Below are 17,962 nucleotides of genomic sequence, written 5' to 3' on the forward strand. Positions count from 1 at the left end.
GAAAGAAAGAAAGAAAGAAAGAAAGAAAGAAAGAAAAGAAAAGAAAAGAAAGAAAAAAGAAAGAAAGAAAGAAAGGAAGGAAGGAAGGAAGGAAGGAAGGAAGAAAAAAATAAAAAAAGAAGAAAGTTCTCACTTTGGTCCTCACTTTGGCCTGAGACTAGCAAAGTTTCATTAAACCTAAAGAAAATATACAAAATTAGATCCATTTTTGAAAAATGTTGAAAAACAGTTTGGTGATAGCCTGACATATAGTGAAATAATTTATTTTTGATTGATGGCATTCCAAAGCAATATGTGAAGGGCTCTCAAAACTAAATAATGACAGAGGTAATTCACTTGTCTGTCTCCTCCCTGAGGAAGTTCAAGAGTAAATGCACCTTTGCCACAGTAGGAAAGGTTTCAGTTAGGGCCATGTTTATCTTAACACTGGGGAAGGATGTAGAATCTTCCTCTCAGGCAGTGTTTAAAAAGATGCTTGTTTCAAATATGATCCTGCCTAGAAGCAACCCCTGGACTCTTTCAATTAGGTCTTACCTTTGGATCTTCCATTCCATTTTCTGTAATAATACAAATCCCTTACATTTCTATAAAATTTTAAATTTATGAAACACTTTCCCCAAGACAGCCCTGGATAGTAGATATATGTAAATTGGTGAAAGAAATTCAATTTCACTTAGTTTGGAAAACTCATAATGTGATAATTCCTTCCACCAATGCAATTCACAATATGCTTATGACTTAGTATTTAAATAAGAGTAAGTTTTCGAAGATGCATAGAAGTGTAGTGACTTGTTCAGGGTCAAACAGCTACTAAGTATCTGAGACTGGATTTGAATTGATATCATCCCAACTCCAGGTCCAGTGCTCAAATGATAATCTCTAATGAGATTATAAAATTCTTCAGGTAATAGAGAGCACACTTTATCATACTTCATTTTTAAATAGCAAAGGACTCCAAGACCTCCACAGAACTATGAGTTGCTCTGTGTACTCAATATGGAAACTCAAGAAATGAGCCCAGGTTGACCATCTCTTTCTACTTCATGAACTACTTCCTTTTCTTGTCATACATATCCAAGATGAAGTTATTTCTTAGGCGGCACCAATCGCCACTAATAACACACCATGGATTCAGTATGTAACTTTCCATGGCCCTTTGAATCACCTGTAATCATAATTCCTTTGAGATCATACCATTCCATGAGTTGCAGCCATGTAGCTCCATAGGACAAATGCTGATTTTGAAAAATCAGTTTTTGCAGTTGCCAACAGCTTGTGATCATTGAACATGTCCCTACATGGTTTCTCCAAATCAATCCAACACAATCACTTCTTCCAGCTGATTATCAATCTATAGCCCCATCTAAGACATGTATGTTTATAGACTGGCTCAATGTGTTACTCATCCTACTATACGTATTCTTCATGCACTTTGCTTTTTCTATGACGATGGTTGGACCCTTTTCGCCTGAGTTTGACTCACATTGAGAATGGTAATCTCAGCTTAATACAGTCAGCAAAATGTCAGCCACAAACAGGAGCATCTCTAGAATCTCTCCATCCTTCAAGAGATTGTCTTCTGTTTGGATTTTCCATAGGACACTTTCAATAACAATGACTTTAAAGAACAGCTTTGGCAAGCATATGTCACCTAGCCCATGTTGAGCAGGGTGATGTACATAACAGATGCTTAATATCTCTGGAATTTAATAGAATTTAGCTCTATAATGTCATGAAATATGTCAGGTGCTGAATGAAAACAGTTTCCTGTTAGTTCCACTCTCTCAGAAAGAATCTTAGCCATTTTTTGTAGGCAGAATTATTCATCTTTGTTGGGAAGCTGTCAGTCAGAGGGAATCCTTTTTCAATCTTTTGCTATACAATAGTAGTGTTTATGTGCAGTGCTTAATTGAGGCTTGCTATCTCTTTGAAATACTTATTATCTAAGCAAGCTTGGGCCAACTTATGCTTTGATTTTCAAGGCTTATGAGATGGAGTGTATAGTTTCATTTTCTGTGCTCATTCCTTGTACCTCCCAGAATCAAGAGTCACATTATTCAGAGGAAAACCCTCAAAAGTGAGTGTTGCTCATTTATGGAGAGTCCTAGGATATTCTTTCTACTTCTTTCAGCCATTGTATGAAATTATGTAAAGGTTAGCTTGGTCTCTATTTAAAAAAAAGAAAGGATGTTTTATTTTCTATGTCCACAACACCAAAACAACTAACCAACTGAATGGGACTGAAGAAAGCATTCAAATCAGTAATCTAGGGCAACCTACCCTCCCCACCACAGGAAAAAAATAGATGTCTAATCGAAATTATGCTTGATATCATTTAGGCCCATCATCATCATATAGTAGACTTCTACCATGTAATAACAGTGGAAAAGAAGTTTCAAACTCACTGCCCTCTCCCAAGCATGGGCCAACCTGATTAAAATGGAATTAAGAAATGTTTAACAAAATAAAAACATGACACAGCATAGATAATGTTGATGTGTGGTTTTCTAAGTCAAAATTGCAATGCAGAATCCACTTCTATGGCTTGTACCTTGTTGATAAGCAGAAACTTTATCTTTCTTGTTAACTGGTCCATTGCAGGTGCCTAGTAAATGCTGAATGATAGGTAGATAGTCTTTAAATAAAGCTATGCAGAGCCTTCAAAGTCAGTGATCTCTTTACATGAACCCTATGATAGTAATGGAGAGAAACTCATGGAAATCCATCTCTGGATTTCCCAGTAGTTTAGAAATTATCTGTGTAGATTTACATAAAAATGATTTGTGATCATAATTTTAATATATTAGAATAAGAGTGGGTGGGGTTACAAGACTTGTGATTTTATTGACATAGGAATTTTCTGGTGGGGAAGTCCTTTCTGCCCACACAACTCAGCATCTACACCTCAACAATACACATCTACTGTGTCCTTGACATCCAAACTAGCTGTAGATCCATGATTCTTCCTTGTTTCTCATATATACATAATAAAATAATTATCATGCTCAGTTCAAAGTATCTTCTAAATAAGGAGTTTCCTGATCCTCCTAGTTATTAATATTTCTCTATCCCAAATACTTTGTATGGAGTTTGTATTTCCTTCTCCGAATATATGCTCATTCATCCCAGTTTCTTGAAGTTAAAGTATCCTTCATTCTTGTCTTTATATCACCTAGCATCAGGCTTGGCACATAGTAGGTACTTAGTAAATTCTTACTGAATTTAGTTGATTAATATATCTCCCATTTCTATGGCTCCTAAAGAATTAAAGACAACTTTTCTAAATGTTTTAAATTCTCTGTGAGGTGAGAAATGCAAGTATAATTTTTCTATTTTTTAGATAAAAAAAAACTGAGCCTCAGAGATGTCAAATGAATTGCCCAAAGCATGCCAGATCTGGATCTAGAACCCAGTCTTTGGCCTCTAGAACCAGTGCTCTTCATACTTTAAATTTTTTTCAAGTCATTAAGTCCCTACTACATATAAAGATTCAGTGCTGGTTACTACAAGGTGTTATAAAAATGAGTAAGTCATAGCCCTTAATAAACCACATGGTGGAGGGAGTATAGCAAAGTAACACAAATAATTAGAGTAAAAGGTAGGATGGGATAAGTGCATTTGAGTTCATTCTTCTTATTAATACTAAATATATTTCACTAATTATTAAATTTGGATGTATTAAATGTAATATTTTTAAATCATTACCTATATAGTTTGAGATTTCCCTTCCCAGTATTTATCCCATCAAGTGAACAAATTCACAAACAATAGCATCTTATCTAGAATTGGGAGATGGGGAATCTTGTTTATCTGTTGGTTTTATGCTCCTCTCCACATCCTTAGTCTCCATGAAATGATTTCCCGTGTCTTTACACTAGCCCTTCCATCCCCCTCTAAGTTTTGGTAAAATACCTTTCTCCTTCAACAACACATGTCTTGGATTGACTTATACTCCAAATCTCTCTTACGCGGGCCCCAAAGAGCAGCCTTTCTCCTGCAGGGCAAAGTCACATTTTGATGTGACTGTACTCTAGTTATTATGGTTTCCTTCCTAGACACTGAAAATGGCATCCCCACAAATGACTGAGTAGTTCCTTGAGAAAAAGAAAATGTCTCTGTGAAGGATTTAAAACCCTGGATTGCCCTCATGGGGAAGTTGTGGTGAATCTCTCTTTCATTTCAAAATATGTTTTCCCTTTTCATGATCATCTCCAGAGACTCACCATAAAATACATATGAATGTTACACTCTAGGTTTTAACTTGAAAGTCAATAACTTTCTAGTTATAACTCACATGGCCAGCAACAGGATGCTTGATCTCCTAGAAAGATTTAAATTCTGACAATGCTGGTTTCCAAGGAAAGGGCCAAACTTCCTTATTAGCCAATTGGAGTAGAGTTCCTTTGTAGCAGGAAATGGAAAATCATAGTTGTAAAAGAGGAAGAAGATCTAGCCATGGACACTCTATCTTTTGGATTGAGTAACCATAAAAATGAAATTCATTAGATATAAACTGTCTTCCTCTTCACTTATTGGTTTTCTTTTTATGGTTCAGTTTTAAATAAATCACATACTGAGACAAGCTGAATCCTTTCATCTCTGCATTTCAGTTCTACATCTATAAAGGGGGCATAATTTTCAATGTACCTTAGCAGGTTATTGGGAGAATCAAACAAAATCATTTATGTTAAAATACTTTGAAAATGTAGCATGTTGATTGCACATGTAAAATCTTGATCAGACTGCTTACATCTGAGGGGGAGGGGAGGGAAGGAAAGGAGGAGAGAAGGGGGGTCAGAAGAAGGGAGAGAATTTGGAATTCAAATCTTTAAAAAACTAATGCTAAAATTGTTTTTATATATGATAAGGGAAAATTAAATATTATTTTAAAAACAAAAACAAAGAAAACAAAAGAGTACCCTAGATTATATAAAAAAGAAATTATAGCATGTTATACTAATGCAAGATATTAAATATTTCTGTACTCATATGGAGAAATGTTATTATAGCCATATCAGAGACAAAATGTCAAATTCATCCAGGAAATTGCAATGTGCTGTTGGCACATTGAACTAACAATGGCAGTTACTGACCTCATCATCTAAACACAATGTTGAATCTAATAACTCATAATTGATAAGAGTTATGATTTTGAAACTTTAGAGGATTCTTAAATACCTTTCTCTCTCTAAACACCTAGACCATTTTGCTTAGAATGGTACATATGCATATGTAAGGAAACAATGAAGTTTTTGTTCTGGCCAGAATAGAACATAAAAGTCAAGAGGAATTTTTTGTTTTGTTTTGTTTCACTTTGTTTGTTATGGTTGTTGATGACATATGTATATAATGAAGACAAGACTTTGGGCCTAGAGTGGGGAAAAAATGCCTTAAACCTGGAGTATCTCTTCTGAGTGCCAGTGTATATATGAAAAGAGATTCCTCGAATGCTCTACAGATACAAACAGCATCATTTTGTTTAGATTTTCTTCAGTTAAATACTAGGCACTTATAAATAAATGTCCTACTTTAAAATGTGACTGAGAATAGAGTATTATTAGGAAAGTGTTTCTAGGATACCAAAGATCAAACAAATGAACAAAATCATTTCATGTGTTTATATATTTGTGTCGTAAACTATATTATAAGCTCCCTAAGGGCAGGGTCCCAGGTAGACTTGTACGACACCTGAAATGTGCCTTCCAAATGAAAAAATAATAATCCTATTGTACCTTGCCCTTGTCAGACTTCACCTGTAGTATCAAGTTTATTCTAGGCCCTGGAATTTATAAAGTACATTGATAGGTAAATGACCTTGAGTTCATGATATATGAGAATCAGTTGAAGGAATTGGGCATGTTTTTTTCCCCTACTAGATCAATTTATTGAGTGACTTCAGTAAAGGACAAAAGGCATGGTAATCCACAACAATGATCAAACACATACTATATGTGGTTTTTGTCAATTCTATTCCATTCCTTGGACTGGGCCCACAAAGTATACAGTTCCTATCAAAGATTATTTTCCTTTGCTTCATGGATGAACAACAACAAATGATGGTACTAGGCATAAAAACCTCACAACACCACGACCAATAGGTCCTTCACTACATCTGGAGATCTACTAGCAATGCAAAATAAAGAACCTAGAGCTGCAGTCAAAGAACCTCAGTTCAATTCTTGATCTCACCATTTACTACCAGTATAACTTTGTTATGTTTCTCTCTAACCCTAAGAGAATTGGCTCATGCTCAGATCCTCCTCAGAGGGAGAATCTTTTAGAGATTTCAAGTTTCATATTAATAAAATGCATCCTTTATCCTCCCTGCTCCTGGCCTTCATTACTGTTTCTTCTCCAATAATTGGGATGCAGTCATATTATCATCAAGTTTAGAAAATAACAAGAGAGAATAAACATACCTGAAGAGAAATGACAAACCATAGAACATATATTAAATTGTGTATAGTTGAGAGATTGCTAAGGGTTCAAGAAAGTGGGAAGACTGATAGGTGTACGGTATTTGTTAGTGGTATGTTTTGAGAATTTTTTGAGGGAATTATTAATTACCTCCAAGTAAAAAAATTAAATAATTCCCCCAAAGTAAAAAAAAAATAAATCTGTAAAATTTATGTCCACACTAGACAAGGAGGAAGGTGTTGCAGGGACATCTTCCAAATTGTGGAAAGTCCCTTGGTGAAGAGTTTAGTGTATTAAGACCTTAAAAAATCAAATCAGCAAGCATTTATTAAGTACTTCCATTTTGACAGAATTACAGAATAATTTGAAAGTTGGAAGAGATCTCTTTGGTCATCTGGTACAATCCATATACAAAGGAATCCCTACTATAGCATCCCCAGCATTTGTCTTTCAGTAAAAGACTTTCAAAGAGGAGGAATCCCTCCATCTCTTGAAACAAATCATTCCATTTTCATAAAAGTTTAATTATTGGGAAACTTCTCCTGACATCAAATATAAATTGCCCTTTTTTCAATCTCTACCCAAAGTTCCTAATCCTTCCTTCAGAGGCCAATAGGACAAATCTAATCCCTCTCCCCTGACAGCCCTTCAGATACTTGAACACAGTCTTCTTACTCCCCCTACTCTTTTCATATTTAGACTCTTTGACATATGGTCCCTTCCAGATTTAAATCTAAGATCTTAGTTTAAGAAAAAGTCAACATATTCATTTCCTCTCCAAAAGGACATTAAAAGTCAAGCAAGCTGACTTATGATGTCAGCACTTAAAATTCAATTCCACCCAGTTCAGCAAGCATTTAAGTGCCTACTATTTGCTAAGCATTATGTTAGCCACTGGGCAGACAAAAATACAAAAGTGAGACAATCCTGACCCTTAAGGAGCTTATGTTCTACTAGACTGATGGACCATCTGACACTTTGGCTTCTCACTAGAAGATGCAAGCTTACACTGGGAGCTAGCACAGATGATAGTGTTGAACTTGGAGTTAGGACGATATGAGTTCGAATCTTGCCTCAGACACTTACTAGTGGTGTGACCTAGGAAAGTAACTAAGCTTCTTTCAGCCTAAATTTCCTCATCTGTAAAATGGGAATAATAACAACATCTAACTCCGAGGATAATTATATAGAACAAATGAGATATTCTCTGTAAAACACTTTACAAATCTCAAAGTGCCATGCAAATATTAACTATTACTATCTAACCCCATCTTTAAGAATTCAAACATCTCTAATTTTATTAGAATAGATACCTATTCCACAAACTTACTGAACAGTCTCTAAGAGTTGCTAAGTAAAAAAAAATTATCTCTCTTTAGCCAACCTAGTGATGAGTCTTTCTGAACTTATCTAGGCTGATCCTCAGACAATAGACATAGAATCCATTTTCACTGGAACTGACAGAATTTCTGTTCCACTGATTCTGCTGAGGCCTGAAGAATTCCATATTAATTAGTCAATCAACAAACATGTGTCTCTGTACCTATGATTTACCAGGTGGCAAGCAGTGGGGAAACAAGTACAAAGCCTGAAACAATCCCTTCTCACAAGAAGTTTACATTCTAATGGAGGAGGCAAGTAAATATATAAGTATAAATAGCATAAATATAAGGCAAATAAATACAAAGTAATTTTTAAAAAGGTAGTTAAGAAGAGGGCACTAGAAGTTGAGTGGAATCAGAAAGGCTTCATACAGAAGATTGTGTCTGAGCTACATGATAAAGAAGAAAAGGATTCTATGAAATAAGAGAGGAACACATTCAAGACATATGAGATGCCCAGGACAAAAGCGTGAATATAGCACATGAATACCACAAAGAAGAATCAAAGTAGATCTTGGTAGGAACTTATGGATTCTGATCGCTGACTGAACAGAAATTGTTTTGAATGGGTCTGATAAATCCTAGTTTTGTCTATAGGCAGTACCATCCCCTGAATAGTTCCACAGTTTTAATAACCAAATCAAATTGATTATGGTGAAGACAGGTTATTAGTGGTAGAAAAATAAATTAATGTTTGACAAACTGTATCACATAGATATTGCTTATTCCTTTGGATCCGATGGATTGCTGAACATTCCATGTGATTAGAAATACTACTCTCCTGAATGTACAGCCAAATTTCTATTTTCAAAGTGGAAAATTAAGACAGCCAAATAATTAAGCCCTAATTGTTGCACATGTAAATATTCAGATAATTAAAGTACAAGTGGATTATTGTTGGTTTGTTCTCTTTTGTTTTTTCTCTTGGCTTATTTTCAATAACTCCCTCAGCTCACCTCCTCACTTGCTGGAAAAAAAAAATCTGGCCTAAACATCAATGTGTTCTAAGCCTGAATCTCATAAATTCATTTTTTTAAAAATATCACCCTACCATAGCATTAAAGTAATTTTTATTGTGTTTAATTCTCCATGACAGTGGAATTGATACATGAGCATTCCTTGCACCTGTGACTATGTCCTTAATTCGATATCCAACTACAAGCCCGATTCACAGAAAGGACTTAAAATAGAATGTGACTGACAGAGTAGCTCAGGCCAGATGAGACCATTGCAGTAATCTCATTAACCACACTCTCCATTCCCAGCATTTTGGTGCTTAAAGCTCCCTGAAAACTTCCCAGGAGAAGAGCATGGCATTGAACATGGGACTGGAGAGCAGGCATGGATTCAAGTTTTCATCCAGGGAAATACACAAAACACATACAAGGCGTCTTGATAGGAGCCTCCTTCCCCATCTCTTTGGGAACATGCACACCACTCTAATGCCAATTAGCCATTGCTATTGTGGAGCCTTCATTCTCATTCAGACAGTAGGTGCAAGTGGTAATTAAGAGAAGGAATATGGCCAAAGCCCTTCCTCGCTCTCTGTCACATTAAACGACAGTGGTGTCTTCAGGAAGTCAAAAAAAACTTGGCTCCCCCATTACATAAACGAGAACAGAGCTCTGACCAAATCCATCTCCAGGGCCCTGTACTGTAAAAGCTCTGGCTTCTTCTGCACTTGGAGACTTTGAACATCTTAGTTCTTACATAGACTCATAGAAATATAGAACATCTGTGTCCCATTATCTTTGTTACCAGTTTTTTGTCTGTATGGAAATCAGTCAGCGTCTTTACTGCAGCAATGTTCCAGTCACCAAGGCTTAACATAATAATTTATGTATTATTCCAGGCACTGGCTGCTTCCAAAGACTCGAGCTCAAACAAATACATGGTCTAAGCTTGCCTAGGTCCTGTAATTTCCCTTGAACTCAGAAGCTTCACTTTTATTTAAGATTCAATTATGTAGAAGCAATATAACATTGTCATGACATCTAAGTCATTAGAACCAGCTCAAGCCCTGCTAACTCCCAAAAGCCTCTTCTACCTATTTTAATCCACTGTGGTTTCTCCCTTCTCTCAACCACTCACAGCCAATAGCACACAACATTGTATTTTTGCTCTATCTCTGTGATGCACTTGTTCATGTGGACTAGGTTTATCTCCCTAACACTCCCTGAGAGATCAGGTCATATTTTTGGAATTCTCCATATGACTATTGCAGTATAGAGAACATACCAGATGCTCAATCTCTTATGATCTGAAGGAATTAAAGGGGTAGCCAAAGTAAAAATTGCATACATCAGATTCTTTTTTCAGTTATCAAATTGTCTTCAGTGGGGTCTCTGTTAAATTTTATGCTTAATACCTAAAGGGGATATTATACATTAGCAGCCAGCCATGAGTTGTCCCTTTTTATCACATTGAAAATTTGCTCATCTGCTTACATGGTGTGTACTCTCTATAGGATGCCTGCTCTTTGAGAGCAGATGCTATATTATCTTGTCTTTGAATGCTCCACCCCTAACATAGTACCTTAAACATGTGGAATACGTAATTAATGTATGTTGGAATAGCAAGGAAGGAAGGAAGGAAAGGAGAAAGGAAGGGAGGGAGGGAAAAGGAGAAAAGGCAGGAAGGGAGGGAGGGAGAAAGAAATTAAGGAAGGAAGGAAAGAAGGAAGGAAGGAAGGAAGTAGGAGAAAGGGGAAAGAGGAGGAGAGTAAGGGAGGGGAGGAGAGAAAGAAAAAAAGGAGAGAAGGAAAGGAGAAAGGAAAAGAAAATAAGATTAAGCAGCAATGTGCTAGGCACTATGCTAAGTGCCTTACAATTTTTATTTCATTGATCTTCACAAGAATCCTAGGATATATGTACTCTTATTATCCCAATCATTTTATAGTTGAGGAAACTGAGGAAGAGAGAAATAAAGTGACTCTCAGAATCACAAAGCTAATAAAATCTGAAGTCAGATTTGAACTCAAGTCTTCCTGACTCCAAGCTCATCATTCTATTCACTAAACCAACTAGCTGATTTTAGGGAGGCATGGTACCAAAGAAAAATTTGCCAAGGTTGGACACTGATCCTAAAATGGATAAAAAAATTTGAGGTTTGTACATCTATTATAAAGCATCATTTACTCCCTCTAATTTACAAGTGCAACAGACTTGACACAGACATTTATTTCAAAACCAACTCCTTGTGGGTATGTGAAGAATGTTAGTTGAACAATAATATTGGAATGTTAATTGAAGAATAATAATAGAGAATGTTAGTTGAAGAATAATATTGGAAGCTGTGTTCAAATATGAGTTCCTCTGAGAACTATCCATGTGACCATGGACAGGTGATTTCTTTAGTCTTCCTTAGTCTCTTATTTCCAATTTTTAAACCTAGAGGATTGGACTAGACACTAGATGATTTCTGGCGTCCCTCCCAACTCTAAATCTGTGATCCAATAATGTAATAATCATAATTCATATTTACATGGTGCTTTAAGGTTTTCAAGGCATGAAGTAGTAGTACTAACAGTAATAATGATGATGATAGCAACTAACATTGAGGTTTGAAAATGGCTCCTATATTTGAGCCTCACAACAATCCTCTGAAGTAACTGCTATTGTCATTCCCTTTTTACAGTTGAGGAAACTGAGTCTCAGACAGGTTAAACAGCTTGCCAAGGGTCAGCATGTAGAACTAACATTAAGGAAGAAGCATCACCACATGGCCATGGGACTTTCCATCAAGACTTGCTAATGAAACTTTCCATTCGTGTTTCTCTATCATCAGAGTTTGAATTCCTTGAGTGCTTTTCTGTTGATGTCCCCAGCACTTAGCACAGTATTTTGAACACAGAAAGTGCTAGATCAATGCTTTATTCATTCAGATTCACAAAAAAGTTAAATGTTTTCTTGTTGGAGAGGCTGCTGAGGTCTTTATCATTACTATGTCCTAGGCACTGAGGATACAAAATGGCAAAAGTGAAAGAGTACCCCCAGTACTCTAAAAGCTCACATTCTATTTGAGTTAGCAACATGTATATACAAAATAATTTCAGTGGAGAGACATCTACAATGAGGTGGTGGGGGTATAGAGAAAAACCTCATGTACAAAAGAAATTATGCTTGGATTGAGCTTTGAAGCAAGCACTCTACACAGTATCTTCCTGGTCTTAAAGTTATTTCCCTCTTCGAACATGAGTTAAACCAAATGGCTTCTGAGATTCCCGCTTCCAGCTCTGAGATTCCACAGTACTCAGACCATGCAAAGGATTATGCCAAGTCCTTAGTAGAAAAAGTAATGTCTCTTACAGCCCTATTAGACTGTCAGCTCCATGAGAACAAAGACTATTTCATTCTTCATATCTCCACTCCTCTCTGAACACATGATAGGTACTCAGCAAATGTTTGGACAGGTGAAGGAATGTTCCTAAAGTGATTTGGATTTGCTGAAATGTGTTATAGATTATTAACTACTTGGAAGAACAGTTGGAGGAAGGAGAGGGCATTGAATTTACATAGGGTGAGGGTAATTTACTTGAATCTAAAATTACTAATCCATCCAAATAATAATAACAATTAACAAGCATTTTATAATTATTATCTCATTTGGACCTCATAACAATCCTGGGAAGTAGGTGCTATTATCATTTCCATTTTCAGATACAGAAACTGAGGCAAATAGGGGTTAAGTGACTTGGCCTGGGACACACAACTGGTAAGTTAGTAAGTATGTGAAGCCAAATTTGAACCCAGGTCTTCCTCATTCCAGGCCAGATGTTCTATCCAAGCATCCTATGTAGGTGAAAATTAATTAGGAAGGAAAATATCTCACAAATTAGCATATAGAGCAATGGAAACAAGATTTGATTAACAAAATTTTCAGAATCAGCTTCACTGAATGAAGCACAGTACCTTGACTCTGGGGGAAAATATTTACAAAGAGGAATTTTGAAGTAGGTTATGGCCATCGAGTTAACCTGGAAGAATTCTTACTGAATATGATTCCACACTAAAACCACAAAGCAACTCTGGTGATAGCTTCTCAATACTCTAAGGAGGAGACTTTGGGTCTGTACATATTGTCTTTCTGAGATAGGAGAATGAATGAAGTAATGTCTGTAAATTACTTTGTGCTCCTCAGAGAAAATTCTAGAGAAATATCACCAACTTTTTATCTACGATAATGGAATCAGCAAAGACACAAATAATAGAAATCTACAGATAGTGTGGGAACTTTATAGGGTTTTTTTTTGTTAGTTTCAACTTCCATCAAACTTCCTATCGACTTAGCAAACATGGAATAACACTAACTTATCTGAGTCATACATCATCTCCTTGCTCCTTGTTCATCTTCTAATAGAAGTGACCTCAGGAAAGTCCTTTAAACTCTCTGAGCAGCAGTTCTCTCATTTTTAAATGAGAATAGTAATGCTTGTCCTCCCAATTTCACAGTATTGTTATGAGGAGTAAGGGGAAAAATACATATATTCAAAGTTCTCTATAAACCAGAAGTTGTCATCCTGCACTGCTGGAGGTCAAAATCCAGTCTTCTGACTGTTTATGTACACTCTGAGCTAAGAAGATTTTTTTTGAACATTTTATTTTCTTTATCACAATATGTTTTTATTTATTTTTTAACTTTTTAAAAAATATTTTATTTTCTCAATTACATGTAATAACAATTTTCAATGTACTTTCCCCCAAATTATAAGATCTAAATCACCTCCTTTCTTCCCTTTCCTCCCTTCTTCTGGTTTTTAACATTTTTAAATAAAGTTTTACTGTATTTTTATAATAAATTTTTATTTTTCCAGATTACATGTCAATATAATTTCTTTTTTTAAGACCCTTACCTTTCACCTTAGAATCAATACTGTGTATTGGTTCCAAGGCAGAAGAGAGGTAAGGGCTAGGCAATGGGGGGTCAAGCAATTTGTCCAGGGTCACATAGCTAGGAAGTGTCTGAGGCTAGATTTGAACCTAGGACCTCCCATCTCTAGTCCTGGCTCTAAATCCAGTGAGCCACCCAGCTACCCCATCAATACAATTTCTTGATATTTGTCTTCTGATATTTTGTAATCCATGGTCAGTCTCTCTCTCTCTCTCTCTCTCTCTCTCTCTCTCTCTCTCTCTCTCTNTCTCTGCCTCTCTCTCTCTCTCTCTCTCTCTCTCTCTCTCTCTCTCTCTCTCTCTCTATCTCTATCTCTCTGTGTCTATCTATCTATCTATCTATCTATCTATCTATCTATCTATCTCTGTCTCTCTCTCTCTCTGTGTCTCTCTTTCTGCCATCCCTCTTCCTCTCCAAAAAGGCAGGTAATAGGTAATATGATATAGGTTGCACACATATTATCATATGATACGTATTTCTATGTTCATCATACTATGAAAAATGACACATTGCTTACTCTAGAGAAAAATTAATGGAGGAAATAAAGTATGTTTCAGTTTGCATTCAGACTGTCTATTCCTTGCATGGCATTTATTGTATTGAAAATGTAAAAGCCATTCTTAAATAGTGGGCCCTCTGGCAACAGTTTGATGACCTTTGCTATAAACTATAAAGCATTATATAAAAGTGAGTTATGAGAGAAAATAATTTTATATAGTGATAAAAGCCCTGAGCTGGGTGTCAGAAAGCCAAGGGCAGAGCCCCAACTATGAACTGTATGTGAATCTAGGCAAGTTATGTAATCCCCCATAACCTCAGTTTCCTCATTTATAAAGTAAGAAGATTAAGGTAGATGCCCATAGAGGTTATTTCCAGCTCTAATATTCTGAATTATGGTATTACTGTTAAGTAAAATAATCAAAATAGAGGAAACTGGAGCAACTAGAGACAAAGGAACCTCCATATTCCATGAAGTAGTATGCCATCCTATGTATTAATATCAATACTGAAGAGCCCTTTCCTCTACCAACATAGACTATAGCCTGTCTGAAGTGAGTAAGTGAATCTTAGGCTGGTGCCCGAAGTCTAGAGAAGTACTTTTATCATGTCCACACAATAAATGTCAAAAGGGAAATTCAGGTTCATCTTTCTGCCTCCCAATCCAGTTCTCCATCTACCAGGCCATGTTGCCTCTTATAGCCATATACATGTAGCAATCGAATTTTTTTTCTAGATTGAGAGTCTTCTTAGGATAACTCTCACTCTCTACATAATCCCATAAAGAAGTTTCTAACCCATTACTTTTCTTTTCTTTCTTTCTTTTATTTTTTTTTTTTTGGTAACCTCTACTTTCTTAGTACAAAAGGGCAAAAACTAGGCAAATGTGGTTAAGTGACCTGCCCAGGGACACAAAGCTAGAAAGTGCCCAAGGCCAGATGTGAAGCAAAGTCCTCCCAATTCTAGGCCTGACTCTCCATCCACTGATCCACTCAGCTGCTCCCACAGCACACAAATTTAGAGTGGAAGGGGTTATATGTAAGATAATACCAGGCTTGTAGAATGAAATTATGCAGAAGGTTATGTTTGATGGAGCTCTGGACCAGAGTCAAGAAGACTTAAGTTCAAATTCAGCCTCAGCCATTTACTAGCTATGTAACCCTGAGCAAATCGCTTAACTTCTGCCTGCCTCAGTGTCTGATCTATAAAATATAGACAATATTAGTATTTAACTTCCAATGATTGTTATGAAGAAGAAAACATTATATACAGTAATAGAAATAGTTTGAAGAATGACTTGTATATTTCTACCTCCAAAGAAAGAACTGATAAATAGAAATAAGTAAGGCATAATTTTATATTTACATAAATCTTTTTGTCACATGATGCTTTCTTTAATAGGGGGAGGAGAAGGAGAGAGGGAGGGAGTTAACTGGGTATTTTAATGTAACAAATAAATGAATAAATAAATTTTTAAAAAGGAAAAATCTATTTGCCATCTTAAAGTATTATATAGATATTAACCAATATTACTCATCTTTGCTGCTCCAAAAGATGATCCCTGGAACCATTTTTAAATATCAATTTTTTGTTTATCCTTCACCTCTTTATAATAAAAAGCTAGGTGGTTCGGTGGATAATGTGCTACCAGACCAAGAGTCAAGAAGACTCGAGTTCAAATTTAAGCCTCAGACATTTCCTAGCTATGTGGCCCTGTGCAAGTCACATCACTTCTACCTCATTCTCCTCTGCTACAACATATGGATAATAATAGTACCTACTTCCCAGTGTTGTTGTGATAATAAAATTTGGAAAATGCCTTGCAACCCTTTGGTCACTATGTAAATACTATGTTTAGTCATTTTCAGTTTGGGGTTTTCATGACAAAAATTACTGATGGGGTTTGCTCTTCCCTTCTCTAGCTCATTTTGCAGATGAGAAAACACAGGCAAATAGGGTTAAGTGCCTTGGCCAGGGTCACACAGCTAAGTGTCTGAGGCCAGATTTGAACTCAAGAAGAAGAGTCTTCCTGACTCCAGGCTGGGCCCTCAATCCACTGCACCACCTGACTGTCTCATGTAAATGTTACTATTATTAATAAAAACAGAGTACTGACCTTGTCAGTAATTTGGATTCTGGCTAAATGTATATTGTATAATTATATGGTCTTTGTTTTCTTTCATGTAGCACACCATTGCTCTCTGTTTCTAATGGCTGGTTCCTACAAGGCAGGAATTGTGGATTTGGGCTGACCTTGCCCAGCACTTGGCATGGAAGTACTTAACAAATATAGATAATGATAATAAGTATACCACTAGGGGAATAGCAGGTGGCTAGAAGATATGAGCAGAAAAACCAAGTCAGTCCCCTATCCATAATAGTGCCAGATCTCCTCCCAAGAACTAATAAGAGATATGGTTCAGTAATAAGAATGCTAGTTTTGGAGTTAGAGGACTGAGGTTCAAATCTTGCCTTTGCCTAGTCCCACCTGAGGGATCTTAGGTAAATCACTTAATCTGGACCTCAGTTTACTTATTTGTAAAATGAGAGAGTTGAATTAAATGAACTCTTAGATCCCTTATAGTTCTAGATCTATGATCATAAAAGCAAAGTTCCAGAATTTCATAGATGTACAGCCATGCTTCCCAAGAAAAGATTTTGACAACAGAAATTTTATCGACTGCAAAGATTCAATTCATTTCATCAAAAAATAATGGTTGAGGGACTAGACTACTCTGTACAAGACAATGTGCTAGGAATAAAACTAAAAAAATTTTTTAAAAAACAGCCTCTGCCCTCAGGGAGCTCATACTTTACTGGGAGATATAACATGTACATGGATAAATAAATAGAAGATAATTTGAGGAGGAAGAGAACATAGAACTGGATTGATCCAGAACGACTCTGAAGTAAACAGTAGCACTAGGAACTGAGCCTTGAGGGATCATGAGAGGGAGAGATTCAGGAGAAGGGATGCCCCACCAGTGCCTGGACCAAAGACATTTCATTGTGGGAAGACACCTCCAAGGCCATAGTGTGTCAACCTATTTCTTAACCAGAATTCCCTTGGCAAAATTATTTAACAAAGAGTGATCAAGCCTTTGCTTGAAGACCTACAATTTGGGGAACTTCTAGTTAGATCAATTTGGCTAGAACAGCCTCTCTGTTTGAGGAAAGGAACAGACTTTGTGTTATGATTCTTTGAATCCCTTTCCCAAGAAATTTATGTGAGATGTCAACATTTCTTTGAGATGTTGGTAGTTTTATGTTTTATTCCATGTAACTGTTACAGTGTGCTGTCTGCTACAGTAACCAAAAGTAAAAACACTCTAGAATGGAAAGTATTTGAGTCCATTAAAATATGAAGGAAATGCCAAGATGGTACAAATAAAACAAACATGAACCTCCCCATAATTCCCTGACAAATTTATTTCAGCCTCCTGGAAAAGGCCAGAATAACAATGATTACTCATTAAGCATTGTGTGAAAAGGTGATTTTTTATTTTGGAGTGTGATTATTTTTTCCTTTTGACACAGGATTTATTCAAGAAATTCTTAGAAAATGAGTAATGATAATAATAGTAATAATAATACCATTTAAATAGCATTTTAAGCTTTCCAAAGTACTTTGATAAATGGGATCCCATTCAAACTTCACAACAACCATGGGAGGTAAACGCTATTTTATTTGCTTCATCTTACAGATGAGAAAACTGAGGCAGACAAAAAGTAAAAGACTTGCCTAGGATCATACAGCCATTAAATGTCTGAGACTG

General features: G+C 36.2%; 1 protein-coding gene across 1 annotated transcript in view; it reads left to right on the plus strand.

Annotated features, from left to right (window-relative positions):
* Positions 1-17,962, plus strand: part of SLC24A3 (solute carrier family 24 member 3) — a 762,616-nt gene that overhangs the window by 620,429 nt on the left and 124,225 nt on the right. The window lies entirely within an intron of this gene.

This window comes from Gracilinanus agilis, chromosome 2 (genome assembly GCF_016433145.1).
Source record: "Gracilinanus agilis isolate LMUSP501 chromosome 2, AgileGrace, whole genome shotgun sequence".
Lineage (NCBI taxonomy): Eukaryota > Metazoa > Chordata > Mammalia > Didelphimorphia > Didelphidae > Gracilinanus > Gracilinanus agilis.